A 17,674-nucleotide genomic window follows, 5' to 3' on the forward strand; every position below is an offset into this window, starting at 1 on the left:
GAATCCTTGACACATCAAATTCTGGAACCTCACCACTCACCAGGACTGTGGTTCCTGATCCAAGGAGTGACGATTGAGAATCAGCACAGTCTCTTGAGAGCGTCCAGGCCTGGCTGTTAGCTCCCTGCTCTGATTAGTGTGTCGAGTTCACAGTGTTCCAGAGTGCTGAAGCACAGAAATTAGGGAGGGGAGGTGGAAGGAAAATCACTGGAGCCTCTTACGATCTAACTTCCACTAACTGAGAGGAAATGTCTTATAAATAAACAACAGCAAGAGAAACAAAAAAAACCCACCCCGTCCTGCCAGAGGAATGTACATTATTGTCTCCTGACGGAAAACTTTACACCACACCAGAATGCGGCCATGTCTCCTGAAACTACCTCCCTTAAAACAGAAAGAAAAAAGAGGATCAAGAAAGAAAGGAGAAGAAAGAAAAAGGAGGAAAAAAAAGCTTTTCTCATCCTCTTATCCTCTTGAATTCTGTTGGGAAGTTCATGTGAGTTCCCAGTAGACAAACTAAGCAGTTTCAGCAGTGTTACTGTTCCAGGGTTTCTGGCGGAGGCTGCTTATTACCAAAATTTCATTTCTGCCCAGATCATTGCTGTACCATCCGGACATTTTCAGAAGGGAAGTTCAGGGAAGGGGGGAAGGGTGCAATTGTGAAGGAGAGGAAGAAGAGAGGACAAAGGAAAACTCCTGATGAACCGGAATGCCCTAGCCACGGCCATGATAAAGCAAGCCCCCGCCCGCCACCCGTCCACTGCGTGTTGAGGACTTGGTGATGAGGTGTGTTTAATCTACTTACTCTTTCTGCTCGGGAGGCTGAGGTTCCTACATTTCCAGCTCATGCTGGACTGTACCGTAAGCAACAAGTGAAATGAGTTCAGTGATCTCATTCTAGTCCTTCGACTCCTGTCCACATCACTAAGCGACTGCACAGCTTGGCACAGGCCAGGATGAGTCAGCAGTCTCTGGTCATGAGAGGCCAGGCCTGGAATAGCAGGGGGGTTTAGGTCAGGAGCAAAATGAAGCAGAAAGGCAGTCTGGATGGCAGGGCTCAACTCTGCAGTCCACAGGGATCCTGCAGGTCAAAATGTAAGTGCTTCATCAGCTCTAGGGGGAAGATTGTAGGACTAGAAAAAGGGGTAGCAAGGAGAAAACATGCTTGCAAAACAGAGTACCATAGTCAGAAAAAGAGGATACTGCTGGAGCCTTGGAGGAGAAAAGATGCTCCTTAGATTTCTGGACTAGCTTTTCTCCCATGTGCTCTCAAACTTGAGGTAGGAAATGGTGGTGATCAATATACTCTTCTGGCATGTTGGTATTGCTTTCTCAATTTGGCAAGTAGCAAAGCAAATAAAAAGCAAAGCACTGCAGTTAGATAGCAAGAGAAGTTGCATTCTTCATAAATAATTTTAGTAAGAGCCTAATATCTCAAAGTGGTGGGTCAGTAGCATCCTTGAATAATCTGCATAAAATGGTTAAAGAGGAGCACTCTCTAAGTAAAACTTGGGAGAAATTTGAATGATGAAACACAGAGGAACTTAGAAGTTGTGTTCACATTTTACTTAGTGGAGTCAGTACAGGCTTCCATTAAGAAAGTGATGTTTCCCACCAATAGGATTTTTAAAACTCTCTCCTTGTAATGTGTACTGCAATATAGCTAGAAGAGAGTGAAAATGAAACTCTGAGGGAAATAACCAGGTTCAACATACCAAAAAAAAAAAAAAATTAGTGCCACACTTTTTGTTTCAGAGGAGGCAATTGCCCTGTATGTCAAGTTACAAAAACTCTTGGTATTTCAGTCATAATTAAAGGTACCATTATCTAGCTGAGGATGCTAGAGTGGAGACTGAGAATTACTGCAAATAATGGTGGTGACACTGAAACAGGGAAGAAAGCAATACCCAATCAAATGGTATGAAGAAGAGTGGCTTGGAAAACAGAATAGGATCAACAGATCTGGAAAGATGAGTACAAGAACTCTTCAATGTTCTTTGAAGAGAGATAATGAAAATTTATGATATATTTCTAATTGTTATCTTTGGGATGCATAAATATATATGTTTAAGAAAATCTAACTTGACTTAATCATTGGGTTTTCATCCCATAGTACTGAATCATCTCAACATATCTTTATTAAATGTTTAATGAACTTTCCAGTCTCGGTTGCCTTCTCTTTGAAATGTAAGTAATGTTCTCATCATCAATGAAGTATTATAAAGACTGACTCAATGTTTATCCATCTCTGTCATAGCAGTATCAGTCTCTTGGTGAATACGTCATGAGTTGCTATTATTGTTATTGTTTGATTATTATATCATCTTTATAAGTTCCCAGTAAAAGAATCCCTTTCATTGTTCCATTGGATTGAGTGGAACCAGTTCAAAGACCAGTAACATCAGTCAAATAACACTGCTTACAACACTGCTTTAAAAAGCCTATTTTTGTGTGGTATGTTAATCATCATAATTGAACATACAGGATGGTGATAATCTATTATGTGAAAACCTTGATTTGGGGTCTCTATGTTGTCAAAGCAAGTTGGAGCCTAACAATGTCCAGTAACTAGAGGCCTGAAAGAGGAATTTTTAGAAGCTTCTCCAAAAGCAACAGGATAAAAGTACTATTGGCCTTGACCACATGATGAGGGTTTTTTACCAAAGGGGAAAACTTAGTTCAGTTGATCATCCCAGCCTAATTGATTAATTGTGGGTCTGACCATCTGGCTGATGAATGCTGACACCCAGCAGTGATTACTGTGTAACACGAGTCCGGATGTGTTCTCCCTGATGCCTCCCACAATAATGGCAACTCTGAACTTAAGGTTAGTTTATTCAGGCCTCTTGGCTCAATCTCTTCATGGAACAGTGGTTGTGGCAGAGAATATTTTACTAGACCTGGTCAAGCATTATCTTCTCTTGTTTCAGTTACCCCTCCTTTCCCACTCCATCCGTACCCACTCCTCAGCCCTCTCTTGTATATAATCACTTTTCATGCAAAGTGTTCCATCTGTAGTTTTCATCATATTCTCTGATTCTCTCATTTCTGGTTGTCCTATTCTGAAAAATATTTGACTAGTTTGAAAGACCTGTACTGCTATTTCACAAGGAATTCTATTGAGACATTTTTATTGTAACTTCTGTGGTACTGGTACTTCAAACTACTCTGTGCTTCCAAAATAAAGAAAAATTATTTAACCAAATTCATGAGCCTGAGAAAAACTCCCCAAAATGTTCCAAGTTATTCAGGAGGCTAGCAGAATACAAGGGTTAAGAGAGGATAATTCTTACATCTTAAAGCTACTCTGATTCACAAGAGTGTCTCATGGAAAGAACAGCTACCCCCCAACACACACACACACATACACACACCACTATGATTCTGAAGCAATTTCACAGCTAGAGAAAGAAAGTCTCAAGTAAATAACAGGGATCAATAGCAATGCCACCCACAAGCTAGTCTATACCTGGAGGTAACTTGTATGTAGAAGAATTCTCCAAACAAATCAAACCTGAACACATACTTATAAACCTTAGGGGATTATAACCAAATTCTTTTCTCTCATGTTAAGGGAAGGCCTGGAAAGGAAACTGACAAAATGGCTTGCATAAGTTTGGCCAACTAGTCACAACTGATTTCCACTTTTAAATGCATTTCTTTTTCTTGCTCCCCACAGATGCTGGGTTCTTCTATGTTCCAGGCTGGGTTAGTGTTAATTTATAGTACAGGATGGTAGTAGCAGGCTGAACATCAGAGTTCCGGATTGGGAGTTGGGAAATGTTTTTGGCATGACTGTCAATAAACAACTATGTGTCTTGGGCAAGTCAAGTCCCTTAACTCCCCATGTCTCAGTCTCTTCATTGAAAAATGATAGGGTAGGACTGCATGAACTCCATGGTCTCTGCCAACACTAAGATCTGATGGTTCTATAGCTCATTTCCTCCCCCCTCCTCTGGCATCAAATGTTCAACAACTCAGCTTATAGCAATTTTTCTGCTCTTAGTTACTGATGGAAAAATATCTCCTTCATTTACTGCTTGGTATTTTGTATTCGTATCCTCTCTCTCTCTCTTTTGATGCTAGTATTTTGAATCATAAACACTAACATATCCAGATAGTGCTTTAAATTTGAAGGCATTTAAGGAGAATAGCTTTCCCACATAGAACATTCAGTGTAGCTCTGCATGGAGGAAGTCAGCCATCCAAAAGTGGAGCAAAGGGGCCAATTCACAAATGAGAGGAAGCCTTTCATAATAAGAGTCTCCAGACTCTTCAATTTAGATAAAGCTCAAAAGCTATCAACTTCTAACTACTTTTCCAATCAATCCCAGACACCATCACAGACACTTAGGACTACAAATTTGAGGACCAGCACTGGCAGTGATGCAGTTCTTATTTCACCTCCACCATCCATTGCCAAGTAGGATTTAGGATGGCATAGTAATAAGAGCCAAGAGGACAATCTGTCATTTATTTTCCTCCAAACTTTTTGAAATTTCCCATTTGGGCTCTGTTTCCCAGTTTTAATTTGGTAACTGCCATTTTTCAGCATTTCTTTTAACAGGTTACTAATAATTTCTGATACAGGATCTCATATTTCATTTTGTGCTGCTAGAACTGCTGTTAATATTTCATCTGCCTTCAATTCAGCTCTGAATAAAGGCTGCTGCATTTCTGATACACTGTTAACACTTTGATTCTGGGGATTTGATAGCCAGTGTTCACTGTTTGTCCATATCTAGTTAAGTAAAAGTAATAGGCTAGCTAAATCAGAAATATTTCAGGGATGCTTCAGTTTTGTTTTGGTCTAAATCTTTGATGAAAACAAACAAAAACCGAATATTCTGTGTTTATTTTTACAGGTATCTTGTCATTTGCTTCATTTTCTGGAAACAGATACTTACGGTCGAGGACTTATAGGCAGATCCATGTGCAAATTGTGGCTCTAAATATTACTATATGTATTACCTTAGGTCACTTCTTTAACCTTCCCAAATGTCTTTTTTCCCATTTATAAAATGGGGGATGATAACAGTATCCATTTGTATTGCTATGAGGATCCAATAAATTAAAGTGCTGAGAATTTTCTGGGTTCTCAATATATGATGAATATCATTCTTACTCTAGCATTAATAATCTACAAATACACTTTATATAATTATTATTACACAACACATTTTCAAGATCAACAAATGATTTGGAGTTCATACTTTTGCTGTTTAATTGGCTTATGTTTTAACAAACACCGTAAAATCAAGTAAAATTTTTTTTTAATATTTATTTTTTAGATGTAGTTGGACACAATACCTTTATTTTATCTATTTTTATTTTTTTGTGGTGCTAAGGATCGAACCCAGGGCCTTGCACATGCTAGGCGAGCACTCTATCACTGAACCACAACCCCAGCCCCTCAAGTGAAATATTTAAAAAAATAGATCTTTAAAGTTATATGTAGGGGCTGGGGATGTGGCTCAAGTGGTAGCGCGCTCGCCTGGCATGTGTGTGGCCCGGGTTCGATCCTCAGCACCACATACAAACAAGGATGTTGTGTCTGCCGAAAGCTAAAAAATAAATACTAATATTCTCTCTCTCTTTCTCTCTCAAAAAAATAAAGTTATTTTACAGCTAATATATTGCATCATATTATCTTACTACCATTAAATCTAGCATCAAATTCTCAAAGCATTTTGTCATCGAAGAGTGCACTCTAGATAAAGCACATTGTACCATTACTAACCCGTTTTATTAAGACATGACTTGTCATATTTACTTTCTCTCACTCCTGAAGAATACAGATTGTTTTAATACTATTTTTGTATATATCAGCCAAGGTCCATCAGGAGGGAGAAAACACACAACAATGTGAACATAACAGTTTAGTTTAAAAATCATTAACAATAGGGGGCCCGAGTTGTGGCTCAGTAGTAGAGTGCCTGCCTAGCAAGCATGAGGCACTGGGTTAGATCCCTGGAACCACGTAAAAATAAAAACAAATAAAATAAAGGTATTGTGTCCATTGACAACAAAAAAATTCTTAAAAATTAAAAAAAACCAATAATAGAGTATTAAGGTAATGGGGGAGCTAGTAAGAAATAAAGAGAACTCTAAACAATATAAGAAAAGCAAATAACAAAGAAACTGCTACTTGTACTTCTAGCCCTGGATGGGGATCCAGACTTTGAAGGACAAAAAGAAGAGCCCCTGCTATATCTAGGCTGGAATCTAGACCTTGTTGGATAAGGCATGGCTATAACTCATTGAATGCCAGAGATGCTGCTGGGAAGCTTCATCAACAGAATTTTCTGGAAATCTCTATGTAAGGGTGCAGGAAAAGCTATCTAAAGGGAGTTATCTCACACATGTACATACCCTGGTGTGGGTGGATGTCTGCATGTGAGGTAAGAGCTAGGGGAAGCTGCTGAGTGCCAGGTACTGGTGATACTAACTGAGCTTTAGCTGCTAGGCACCAGGGTAGCTTGTGTGATAAGGAGCTGGATGCCAGAGAAGCTGCTGAAGGTACAGAAGCCAGGCTCTGGATGAACCATACGCACTGCAGGAGTCTACCAAAGGAGAACCTGGGAACTGGGAAGGAAGACCTTTTCCTTCTACATCCTCATTCTATGGCCTGTACTGACAAGTACCCTCATGCCAGCTGGCAAAGAAAAATACTTAAAAGACTCAAGGTACATTTTTATAGAGCAAAAAAGGACTGGCAAATTTAGTCCTGAGAGACAAGACATTGATAACTGGCACAAGAATTATAATTTTCTCACATACTTTATGAAATAACTCACTTTGGAAATTACAATCCAGTGTTCTCAAGTTATTGCACTGTTGTTCACCTTTACTAATAAATTAACTCTCTTTGCATAAGTCAGAATTAAGGATAATAATAAGAGGCTATTAAACAAACATCTACTTAAGACATTTTAAAAAGTCACAGTACTAATATTTGTATAATAACCCTTTCCCCTAAGTGCTGCTTACATATGTTATATTTAAATGTTTATAATGTACTTAAGAAAAAGATGTACAGAATACTATTGACCTAAATTAATGCATCAGTGATCCTAGTCCAGAATTTCAACTAAGTGGATAATCAGTGGAGTTGTTACAAATACCCTCAAATTTTGAGAAAAGTAAAAATTGCCCCAGTTATCATTTCTCTTTCTCTTTCTTTTAAAATTGACTCTAGAACCACTATTTGCTTGTTTTATGACTTTTTTCCCCCAGAGGGCTTGGGAGCTGTTAACTATATGTTACTATTTTTTAAATAAATGTATCATATATTTAATAGTGAATTTTTCCTATAATGCCTCCCAATATTGTTTTACCCTCAATATTAAATAAACAATCATCCCTGTTGTGATCAATTTGGCTCACAACTCAAGGTACATAGTGATCATTTCCAGAATTAGTTTTGTATATACAGGTGGAGAGGTATACTCCAAAGCACCTCCCTCTTTCTGCCCAATTTCTTTATTCTTTTAAGAAAGAGACATAAACTTTCATTATATAATTAGAGGTAGATTTAAAAACACAAAGCCCTTACTAGAGAAAAAAATAGGCCAAAATCTCCTTCATGTCAGCTTAGAAACAAAATTCTCCCACAAGACTCTGAAAGCGCAAGAAGTAAAATAAAAAAAAAATCAATAAATTGGATGGTATCAAACTAAAAAGCTTCTTCACAGCAATGGAAACAATCAAGAACATGGAGAGAGAGCCTGCAGAATGGGAGAAAATCTTTGCCACCTGCAGCTCAGATAGAGCATTAATCTCCAGTTTATATAAAGAACTCAAATAACTTAACACCAAAAAAAACCAAATAACCCAATCAATAAATGTGCAAAGGAATAGAACAGACACTTCACAGAAGAAATATGAATGGTCAACAAATATATAAAAAAATGTTCAACATCACTGGCAATTAAAGAAATGCAAATTAAAACTACACTTAGATTTCATCTCACTCCAGTCAGAATGACAATTATCAAGAATACAAATAACAATAAATGTAGGTGAGGATGTGGGGGAAAAGGTACATTCATATATTGCTGGTGGGATTGCAAATTGGTGCAACCACTCTGGAAAGCAGTATGGAAATTCCTCAGAAAACTTGGAATAGAACACCATTTGACGCAATTATCCTAGTCCTAGGCACATACCCAAAGAACTTAAAATCAGTATATTATATGGTCACATCAATGTTCACAGCAGATCAATTCACAATAGCTAAACTATGGAACCAACCTAGGTGCCCTTCAATAAATTAATGGATGAAGAAAATGTGATATATATGAATGATACTATAGCACTGGTGATATTACCTGAGCTTTAGCTGCTTTGGCACCAGAGTAGCTGTGTATACATATCATACACATACGTGCGCACGCGTGTGAGCGCACGCGTGCGCACACACACACACACAATGGAATATTACTCAGCCATAAAGAAGAATGAGATTATGGCATTTGCCAATAAATGGATGGAACTGGAGACAATAATGCTGGCTTACAATGTGCCAGGTAGGAGGAGTGTAGGTTCACTGGACTGAACAGGGGGGAATGAGGGGAAAAGAGGGGGGATTGGAATGGGAAAGACCGTAGAACAAATCATGCATAACTTTCCTATGTTCACATATGAATACACAACCAGTGTAACTCCACATCATATACAACCACAAGAATAATAAATTATTCTACATGTATGTATGATATGTCAAAATACATTCTACTATCATGTATAACTAAAATGAAAGAGTTTAAAAATTGATATTTAAAAAATAAAATAAAAACACAAAGCCCTGAAATTAGACAAGGATGGTGGTTGTGAGAGGCTGAGAGCATAAAAACTAGTTGGTAGAGAATAGTTAGGGTTAGGGTTAGGGTTCAGGTTCGGGTTAGGGTTAGGGTTAGGTGAGGCTCAGATCATTAAAACACCTGTCTTACCCATCTATCCATCTGCACCTAGGCCTGGCCTCCCCATTTAGAATGGATCTTCTTGTTCCACACAATTGTGCTTTCTGAAAACTAGTGATATTCCCTGGCAAAGCAAGTCTTACTGGTTCATCTCGAGATCTTATTGTAGGCTCCTCTGCCAGCTGCAGGTGGTTGTCCTTAGGATTTTCTTTTGTTTGTTCTGCATGTGAGCACTGAGGACAAATTTAACGACCCTACATTTGATCCCTCCCTCCAACACATGCACATGCCTCTTCCCTTCAGTTGCTGAGTCCTAAAGGAGAAGATGACAAAGGAGAGTCATAAATCCATGTGAACCAGGCAGGCAAGTCCATTTTATTTTAGTTCACCCTTCTGTTCAGCTGGCTTTTCTGCAATGACCCATTATACTTACCCTGTCGGCTGCTCTTACTAGCAACATGCCTTTTTAATCAGCCTTCCTGGGGTCTGCATTTGATTACAGCATTTGTGTTCTATTTTGATTCTTTTGTACTGTGCCCTGTGGTGTTAGCTTGAAAGGTGTTATTTATAAAATGAAATTCTATTGTATTGCCACTTGGATTCAAAGAGGACATATAATATTAATGCAGAATGTATTTAATAATATCTTGAACCTATTAAATCAATTTCTTCATGAGAACACAGAGAGGAGGGAAGCAAGTGGTTTGGTAACCAGGTAAAAAGACTTAAGCATCACCTGACATTTCCTTCGTAAGCACTCCTGAAAGTTGGCACAAGAACCATTCTCTTAATGTCGAAGTTTTCAAAGGAGAAGACTACCTTTCCTGAGCCAGGCCAATGAGGCACACACCTGTTTAAACATTCAACTGTGCAGGCAGAACATTTTCCTAGGCTTTAGATGCAAATTTTTTGACTAAGGAAACCACAAGACCAAACACAAATATGACTTCTTTACTACCTAGGAAGATTTAGATAAAGAATAAAACATAATATCTGATTTGTAGGGATCTTCTTTCAAAATTTGTAAAAAGAACTACATTTGTTCTCTTTCTGATGCTTTTCAAAAACAGGCTAAGAAAATTCTAGTGATATTGAGAATTGATGCAGTTTCCATGTTGGCATATTTAAAATGATGTTCTCACCTAGCAAAAGAGCAGGTTTATTACAGTTGCTAGGTCTATGGTCAAATATTTATAGATTAGACTGATAAAGGAGTACATAATTTTTTTTCAAACTCTAACCTTAATATAAACCAAAGACTGAAACATGACATCATTTTATCACTGGTTGCATAAGCACATCTGTTGTTACAAACATTTCATTCTTCCGCTCTCTTTTTTTTTTCCTATTAAAATCATCAATGGGTAGGCTGCTGTTTGGACAGGGGATAAGAAAGGATCAACTGTGAAAGATGCTTTAGCAATCAGATCTATAGAACTTGCTAAAAGAAATAATACGCAAAGGAAGCTGGCTAAGCAATCTTGGAGGTATGGTTCCTAGATTTTCACCTGCTCTCACTCTCTGGAACATCATCTAACTCCAAGAAATTCAGGATCAAGATTTCTGAGGAATGACTACATAAAGAAAGTTATCCTTTCCTAGCTGTACTGGGTTACTTTTGGGATGAGTGAGATTAATGGTTCTAGGATAATTTAAATTATTGGCAATGAAGGTAAGATACATATGAACAATATTATAAAAATGATAGTTCAGGCACCATGTTTTCTTTTTCAAACCTAGATATAAGAAACACTAACAAAGGAGTGAATTTCCTTCCCTTTAGGAATAAATCATATGTTCTCATTCCTAAATGATACATCAAACATAAGGAGCTAGGATGTTTTGGGGAATACCTATGTCAATCTTGAATGTATCAAATTATCAGCTATTTGCATGAAAAGATTACATTATGCACCTCTATATCCTTTCAGGTTCTACCTCCTTGGTTTGCACTTTGTAAGTATTCCATTCATTAATATTTGTTGAAGTGAACTGAAAAATGAGATCATACAATTTAGAGCTGAAAGTAGTAACTAGAGACCATGTTCAGTTACCTCATTTTGCAGATGATAAAACTGAGGCTCCAATAAATTAAGAAACTTATCGAAGTTCAATATTAATAAGTCTTTGGAAGAGTGGTTGTAAAGATCTGCCACTGAAAATGATACATTTTCATTTAGAACAAGATATATTTTCTTTTGTCTAAAATAAGAAGCACTATTCAGCTCAAATTATCTGATATATTCTAACCTAACCCAGAAAGTTGAAGCCTAAATTTACAAGTGAATTTCACTAAATGTCTAGAGACCATGGGTATGCTAGAAATGTCAAGCAATGGAGGTTGCACATCTCAATATTGTGCCTATTGGCTAGTTATTGGCATATTTTTCAGGTAAAATTTAGTTCTTACAACAATAGGGATGACATTAGGATGATGGAGCAGTACAAACTCTACTTCTCATTCTGTCACAGAAATACATATACAATAATGATATTGAAACTAAAATATCCTGAAAAGAAATTCAGATTCTAGCTAAGAAGAAGTACTTTAGAAGAGACATACCAAGAGCAGATGCATTTATATGGGTAAGAAGAGCAACATCACTATGTTATGTCATTACCTCCTCCAAACCAGTTTAGCTCAATACTGAAAAGACAGCTTCAGCCCATGATTTCTCATATGGGGCAAAAAGTGAGATTTGAGTGTGTGGCCAGCTACTCTCCTGGCATAACCAGCCAGAGAACTGCTTTGGAACTGATTTTGGTCTTCCCTTATACAGAGCTGACCCAGAGATTCCTCTCCTGGGTCAGTTAGGGACAAAGGAGAGGGAAAGTGACTCTCTACAGCTGGTTCTACTTTGCAAGATTTGGAATATGTGCAAAAGTAAAGCTTTTCACTCATGAAGGAGAGAAGGAAATGATGTGGACCTCATCTCCAGCATTTTAGAGAACCCTCTGTGGAGTTCCGTTTCCTTTTCATCCCATAGTGATCCCTGAACAACCAACCATATTCAGTCCCCTGAAACAGCAACAAAGAAAAGGGACAGGCATCCCTTTAGAGATGACACTGCACTGACTGACTGGAGGAAAACGCAGAAGCAAGAATTTCTTCCAGAAAGGCCCAGAGGAAGTGAAAGGGATCTCATTCTAGCTTTAGAATATGCTCCCTGAGGGGCTGGTCTCTATTTTGCTTTATATGAAGCACTGCTGACTGGTCAAGGTATCACCCAGTCAAAACTGGTCCATAAAGACTGAGAGAGATAGCTGTTTCTTCAGATGCTGAAATTACAAAGCAAACCTACAAAATATCAACAATAAAGAAAACATAACACAAGGCAAGGAAGAAAACAAATCTCCAATAACCAACCTGAAAGAAATGGAAATCTGTGAATTGACTGACAAATAATTAAAAATAATTATCTTAAAGTAGCTTAGTGAGTCAAAAAAGAATGAAGATTGATAGCTAAATAAAGTCAGGAAAAAGAAACATGAACAAAAAGAGAAATCAAATAAAGAGATAGCATTGATTTAAAAAAAGATCCAATCAGTATACTGGAGCTGAAGAATACAAAAATTAGAAAAATTCACTAAGGTGGTTCAAAATCAGACTTGAGCAAACAAAAGGAAGAAACTGTGAACATGAATACATTTGAAATTATGTAGTAGAAGTGCAAAAAGGAAAAAAGGGTAGATAAAAGCCCAAGGGACTTATGGAACTCCATCATGCAAACCATGAATACATAATGGGAGTCCTGGAAGAGAGGGAGGGAGGCAGAGAGAGAAAAGGAAAGAGGAAAGGCAGGAAATAGATCTATATCAAAGCAACACATAATCAAAGAGAGAATTTTGAAAGTAGTAAGAAAAAAGCAACTCCTCACATTCAAGGGAGTCCCTGTAAGAAGTTCAGAGGACTAGCTCAGCACATATCTTCCAGTCCAGGAGAGAATGGGATGATATATTCAAAGTGTTGGAAAGAACAGTTGCTAACTAAGAATACCATACCCAGCAAAGGTGTCCTTCCAGAACAAAAGAGAGATATGGCTTTCCCAGACAAACACAAGTTGAGGGAGTTCATCACCACTAGGCCTGCTTTATGAAAAAATGCTAAATTTTTTCTTTAAGTTGAAATGAAAGGATGATAATTAGCATGAAAATGTGAAAGTTGAAAACTCACTGGGAAAGGTAAGTAGAGTAGGTCAAATACTGAAGACTGCTAATACTACAATGGTAGTGTGTAAATCACATTCATCTACAGGATAAACACTAAAACACAGAAGTATCAAATAACCATAACTACAATAATTTAATAATAGATACATAGTAGAAAAAATGTAAATTGCAACACCGATTATGTGAAGTGTGGAGAACTGAGACATGAAAGAATAGAATTTTTGGATGAGATTGAATTAGTTATCAGCTTTAGAAGTAGAGTGACATAATTTATAAGTTGTTTTACATAAGCCTCATGGTAAATACAAATAAAAGACTGTAGATACACAAAATACAACAGAAAAGAAAGAAAGCATACCACTAAGAAACAATAGCAACAAACATAAACCTCATCACAATGGAAAACAAGAGAGGAAGAAAGGAACAAAGGAAGAACAAAATAGTCAGCAATTAACAAAATAGCAAAAATAAATCCTTAGCTATTAATAGTTAAGTGGAATTAAATTTTCCAAACAAAGACTGGTAGAATGGATAAAAATACAAGATTCAACAGTATGTTGCCTGAAAGAAATCATGTTAGCTTTAGGGATACACATGGACTGAAAGTGAAAGGTTGGAAAGTATATTCCATGAAAATGGCAACTAAAATAGACTTAGTAAATCAAATGTCACAAGTGAGAAAGAGCATCATAAAATGATAAACGGATCAATTCATTAAGATAATAGAACAATCTGCCTACCTAGCACCCTCTTGATTAGAATTCTCTGGACTAAAACAGAAACTTGAGTAAATGTAAATTTCAATTATTGTAAAGTAGTAATCTGCAACAGACTGCTTTTCATTTCCCCAAAGCTCCTTTTAACAATGGGAATCTCTAGAGATTACAAAGAACAGAATATGGAGAAAGGGGAGAAAGTGACAGATACAGGCATGATGCTTCTAATGGCTGTTGGGCTTGTTGGAGGGTATTCTTTTGTAGTAACAAAAACTTGATTCCAGGAATATAATTGGGGTTTAAAAGATCAAGTTCAAATTACTAACTTGGTATCCCAACCTTTATTCCTCATTCCATCTTGCTTAGGCATCCTAAGATCGAGTACTTCCCAATAAGTATTCTGGGAAGTAATGCCAGACTACATTAGTTTCTCTTTATCATGGTATTTCCAAGTATGCCCTAGTTTTAAGTGCGTTGTCCTATCATTTCTATGATTTGTTAAATCATAGCTTAACTTCTAGATTGGAATCTCACTTATAAACTTATTATGATTTAATAAGTATCTACTATGTGAGACAGTAGGGGAAATTGGAATAAACCTTACTTCCTATCTCCGAAAATTAAAGGAATTCAAAAACTAGTGGCTACTTAATATATATAACAAAGGTGTTTTTGCTTTTAAGCTTTTATTCTTCCCTCAGAGTGTACTATCATTATTATTTTATCAAGCTGACTGTTTTAGTTATGTTGTAATCCAGTTATGTTCCACCTTCCTCATAAATTCTATTTTAGTTTTTGTAGCACACAATAATTTCCATTTTTTTAAAAAAAATTATTATAGCTGGAGTAGACAGTATTGTCTACAGAATATGTATTCTTTCCAATATTCCTAGCAACAAGACTTTTTTCTCTGTTGCTTAAAGGGTTGTGTCATTGTGACTCACCCAAATGCTACAGACTCCTTAGCATGCTAATTAGCTTCCAAAATCTCTCACCTGAGGTTTGAACCCATGAGTGAGGAAACTATTATAGCATTTGCTTTTGGAGAAAAGACTACATAAGTTGAGACAGAAGCTATTTTCAAATCTTCCAAATATTACAAGTACTAGGGAACTGTTGAGGAGAGAAATAAGTAGCTTTGGGTCATTTTAGGTTAGTGACCTTAAATACAAGGTGTGATTTAATCAGAAGCCAGAGTAATCATGGCAGGAGGTAGGAAAAAAGACTCAGAGCTGCCCGGAGTTAGGCAGGACTTTGGTGGCAGCATTTAGCTTGAGCTAAAACTGCAGGATTCTGTCAGAACCTCCACAAACAAAGGGCTGCATTATGTAACACATCTTGTATTCCTTTGTGAACTATTCCACAACAAAGTTTCATTAGTCCCCTCACTCCCCCCTTCCTCTCCCCTCCCAGACATTTTACTACTTCCAGGCTGCAACTTGCTCTCCAGCAGGGAAATTCTCTACCTCGAATAAAAGTTAAAATTTCAAGAAAACTGACATTATTTTTTTCAGGAACAAACCGAATTAACTTGAACTTTTCACCAACTGAGAAAATACTTCTGAAGTTACGTGGACAAGGAGAAGTAATCTTATTTGAAAGATTGCCAAATAATTCAGCAATAGTTAGCAATAATTGGTAAATTCTTTATCATTTTTCTGATAGTGTTACTCTGTTAAGTGTAACACTCCTGGGTCATCTTTCAATACAGCCTTTTATAGGCAGAGTTGGAAGACAGCATATTACATGAGTGGCACACAGCAATATGTTCTCACAAATAATATCTGTTTTCAAAGAAAAAAAATGTTTGTTATGAGGACATTGGAAGATTAAGCACAGTTGGGCACTGTCAAATTTAACTTTGAGGTATAAAAACCCATTTTTAAGCAGTTTAATTCTTTTTATCGATTACTAATTTAAGAGTCTCCCATTATAAAATATTTTTCTGGTCAGCTGTAAAGATAGTTTAACTACCTGAATGCTGAACAGATTTTCCTTTCTAACATTTCAAATACTGGTTCAATGGTTTTCATGTAGATCCCTGTGAAGGTGACTGAGGTCCCTGGGGAATATTGTTTAGAATGTGTCTTTTGGTCTGAGAATGTGGGCTGTGAATAATCAGTTCTAATTGGAGTCCCCAAGTTGTACAAAAATCTGGGGGTTGATTCTTAGCAGGTGGCACTCTTCCTTCTGATTTGATCTTGAATAGATGCCCCAGCATTCTGCTATCTTGTGGGCAGAGCATGGAAATGAATTTTCAAGATTGTTCACAGTGCTTAGGAACCACATTCAAAGGGTCTGTGGAATCTAGGCAAGTTACACAGAACATATGGATTTTCATCCTATTGAACTTACTTCACTTGAAACAACCTCATTCTCAGACACAGAATTATGTCTTTTAAGTTGGGTGGTCAGATCTCTCAGTTTACCCAGGATAGTACCAATCTCAGTTGTAATTTGCCCAGGCACAGTTATTAATAGTGGCCACTTTCACTCACAATGCTATGCTGGTTTAGATGATAAATTATGAGATTACCCTGTCTACAAGCTCAACAAAAGTTATTTATAATAACATTTACCCTGATAACCTTCTCTTTAGGAAAAAATAAAAATGCCAAGATTGGTCACCTTTGTAAATAGACATAAGCTAAAACCTTATTACTTTAATCCCAATATTTTAAACTAGGAGAATCTCATCATTTAAAAGTTTTAAGATTAGAATAATTCTGGAGAATCATAGTCTATGAACTCTCTATATCTAGGATTTCTAATTTTAGGTAGTATTTTTTTAGCCCAATTTCATACAAGCAGGTATATCTTCCCTTAAGATTTGTTCTAATGAGGAAAAAAAGCACAAGATTTGACATGAAATTCTTTCTTGGTTGTGGATCCTAATTCCATTATTTGTTGGCAAATTCAAATTATCTCTGTGAACATAATTATGGTTAACACCTAAAATGACTTTAAGGACATTTTAAAGACTAGAAATGAAAGAACTATGTACTGTGGAAACTAAAAGTCACTAATGGCTACTATTATTTCTTTTCATAAATAAAGATAACTTTTCCCTTTTCAACTTCTAAGAAAACTTGTATGAACAGAAGAAAGACTTAGCCAAGCATGGGGGACTAGTGGTCTTTCACTATAGCCTTCTTTTCACACAGATACATCACATTTCTAGGTGACACCAGTGTGTGGATATTGGTGGCCCACAAATTCTAGAAAAAAAAAACAACTATGAATCTTCCGCATTGAGATCAAGGGATAAAATATCGAAATTTAAAGTACAAAACTTTGTTAAAAATTAAAATAGTCAACATATTATGGTAAAGAGAAATTCATCTGTAAAGAAAATTTTTGTCAGCAAATAGTGCTAATTTGAGTTCTTCTTCTTTCTCTATGTGTATCACTTTAATTTCTTTCATCTGTCTAATTGCTCTGGCCAGTGTTTTAAGAACTACATTAAATAGAAGTGGTGAAAGAGGGCATCCCTGTCTTGTTCCAGTTTTTAGAGGGAAAGGCTTCAATTTTTCTCCATTTAGAATGATGTTGGCCTGGGACTTAGCATAGATAGCCTTTATGAGGTTGGGATATGTTCCTGTTATTCTTAATTTTTCTAGTGTTTTGAACATGAAGAGGTGTTGTATTTTGTCATATGCTTTTTCTGCGTCTATTAAGATGATCATGATTCTTTAAGTCTACTGATGTGATGAATTACATTTATTGATTTCCGTATGTTGAACAACCTTGTATCCCTGGGATGAATCCCACCTGATCGTGGTACACTATCTTTTTGATATGTTGTGTAATTGATTTGCCAGAATTTTATTAAGAATTTTTATATCAATGTTCATTAGAGATATTGGT

At 36.7% G+C, this 17,674-nt stretch overlaps 1 protein-coding gene and 1 long non-coding RNA gene across 4 annotated transcripts in view; one reads left to right on the top strand and one right to left on the bottom strand.

The window, feature by feature from the left end:
• Positions 1-17,674, bottom strand: part of ZBTB20 (zinc finger and BTB domain containing 20) — a gene marked incomplete at its 5' end in the record, with an annotated part of 843,452 nt that overhangs the window by 287,518 nt on the left and 538,260 nt on the right. The gene's annotated exons all lie outside the window — the stretch shown is intronic.
• On the top strand, positions 823-5,080 carry LOC308652854. Its single transcript, XR_014022911.1, has 3 exons — positions 823-1,095; positions 2,114-2,187; positions 4,866-5,080. It is a non-coding gene; the product is annotated as an uncharacterized lncRNA (long non-coding RNA).

Source organism: Spermophilus citellus (assembly GCF_964194105.1).
Source record: "Spermophilus citellus genome assembly, chromosome: 7".
NCBI classification, from domain to species: Eukaryota; Metazoa; Chordata; class Mammalia; order Rodentia; family Sciuridae; genus Spermophilus; species Spermophilus citellus.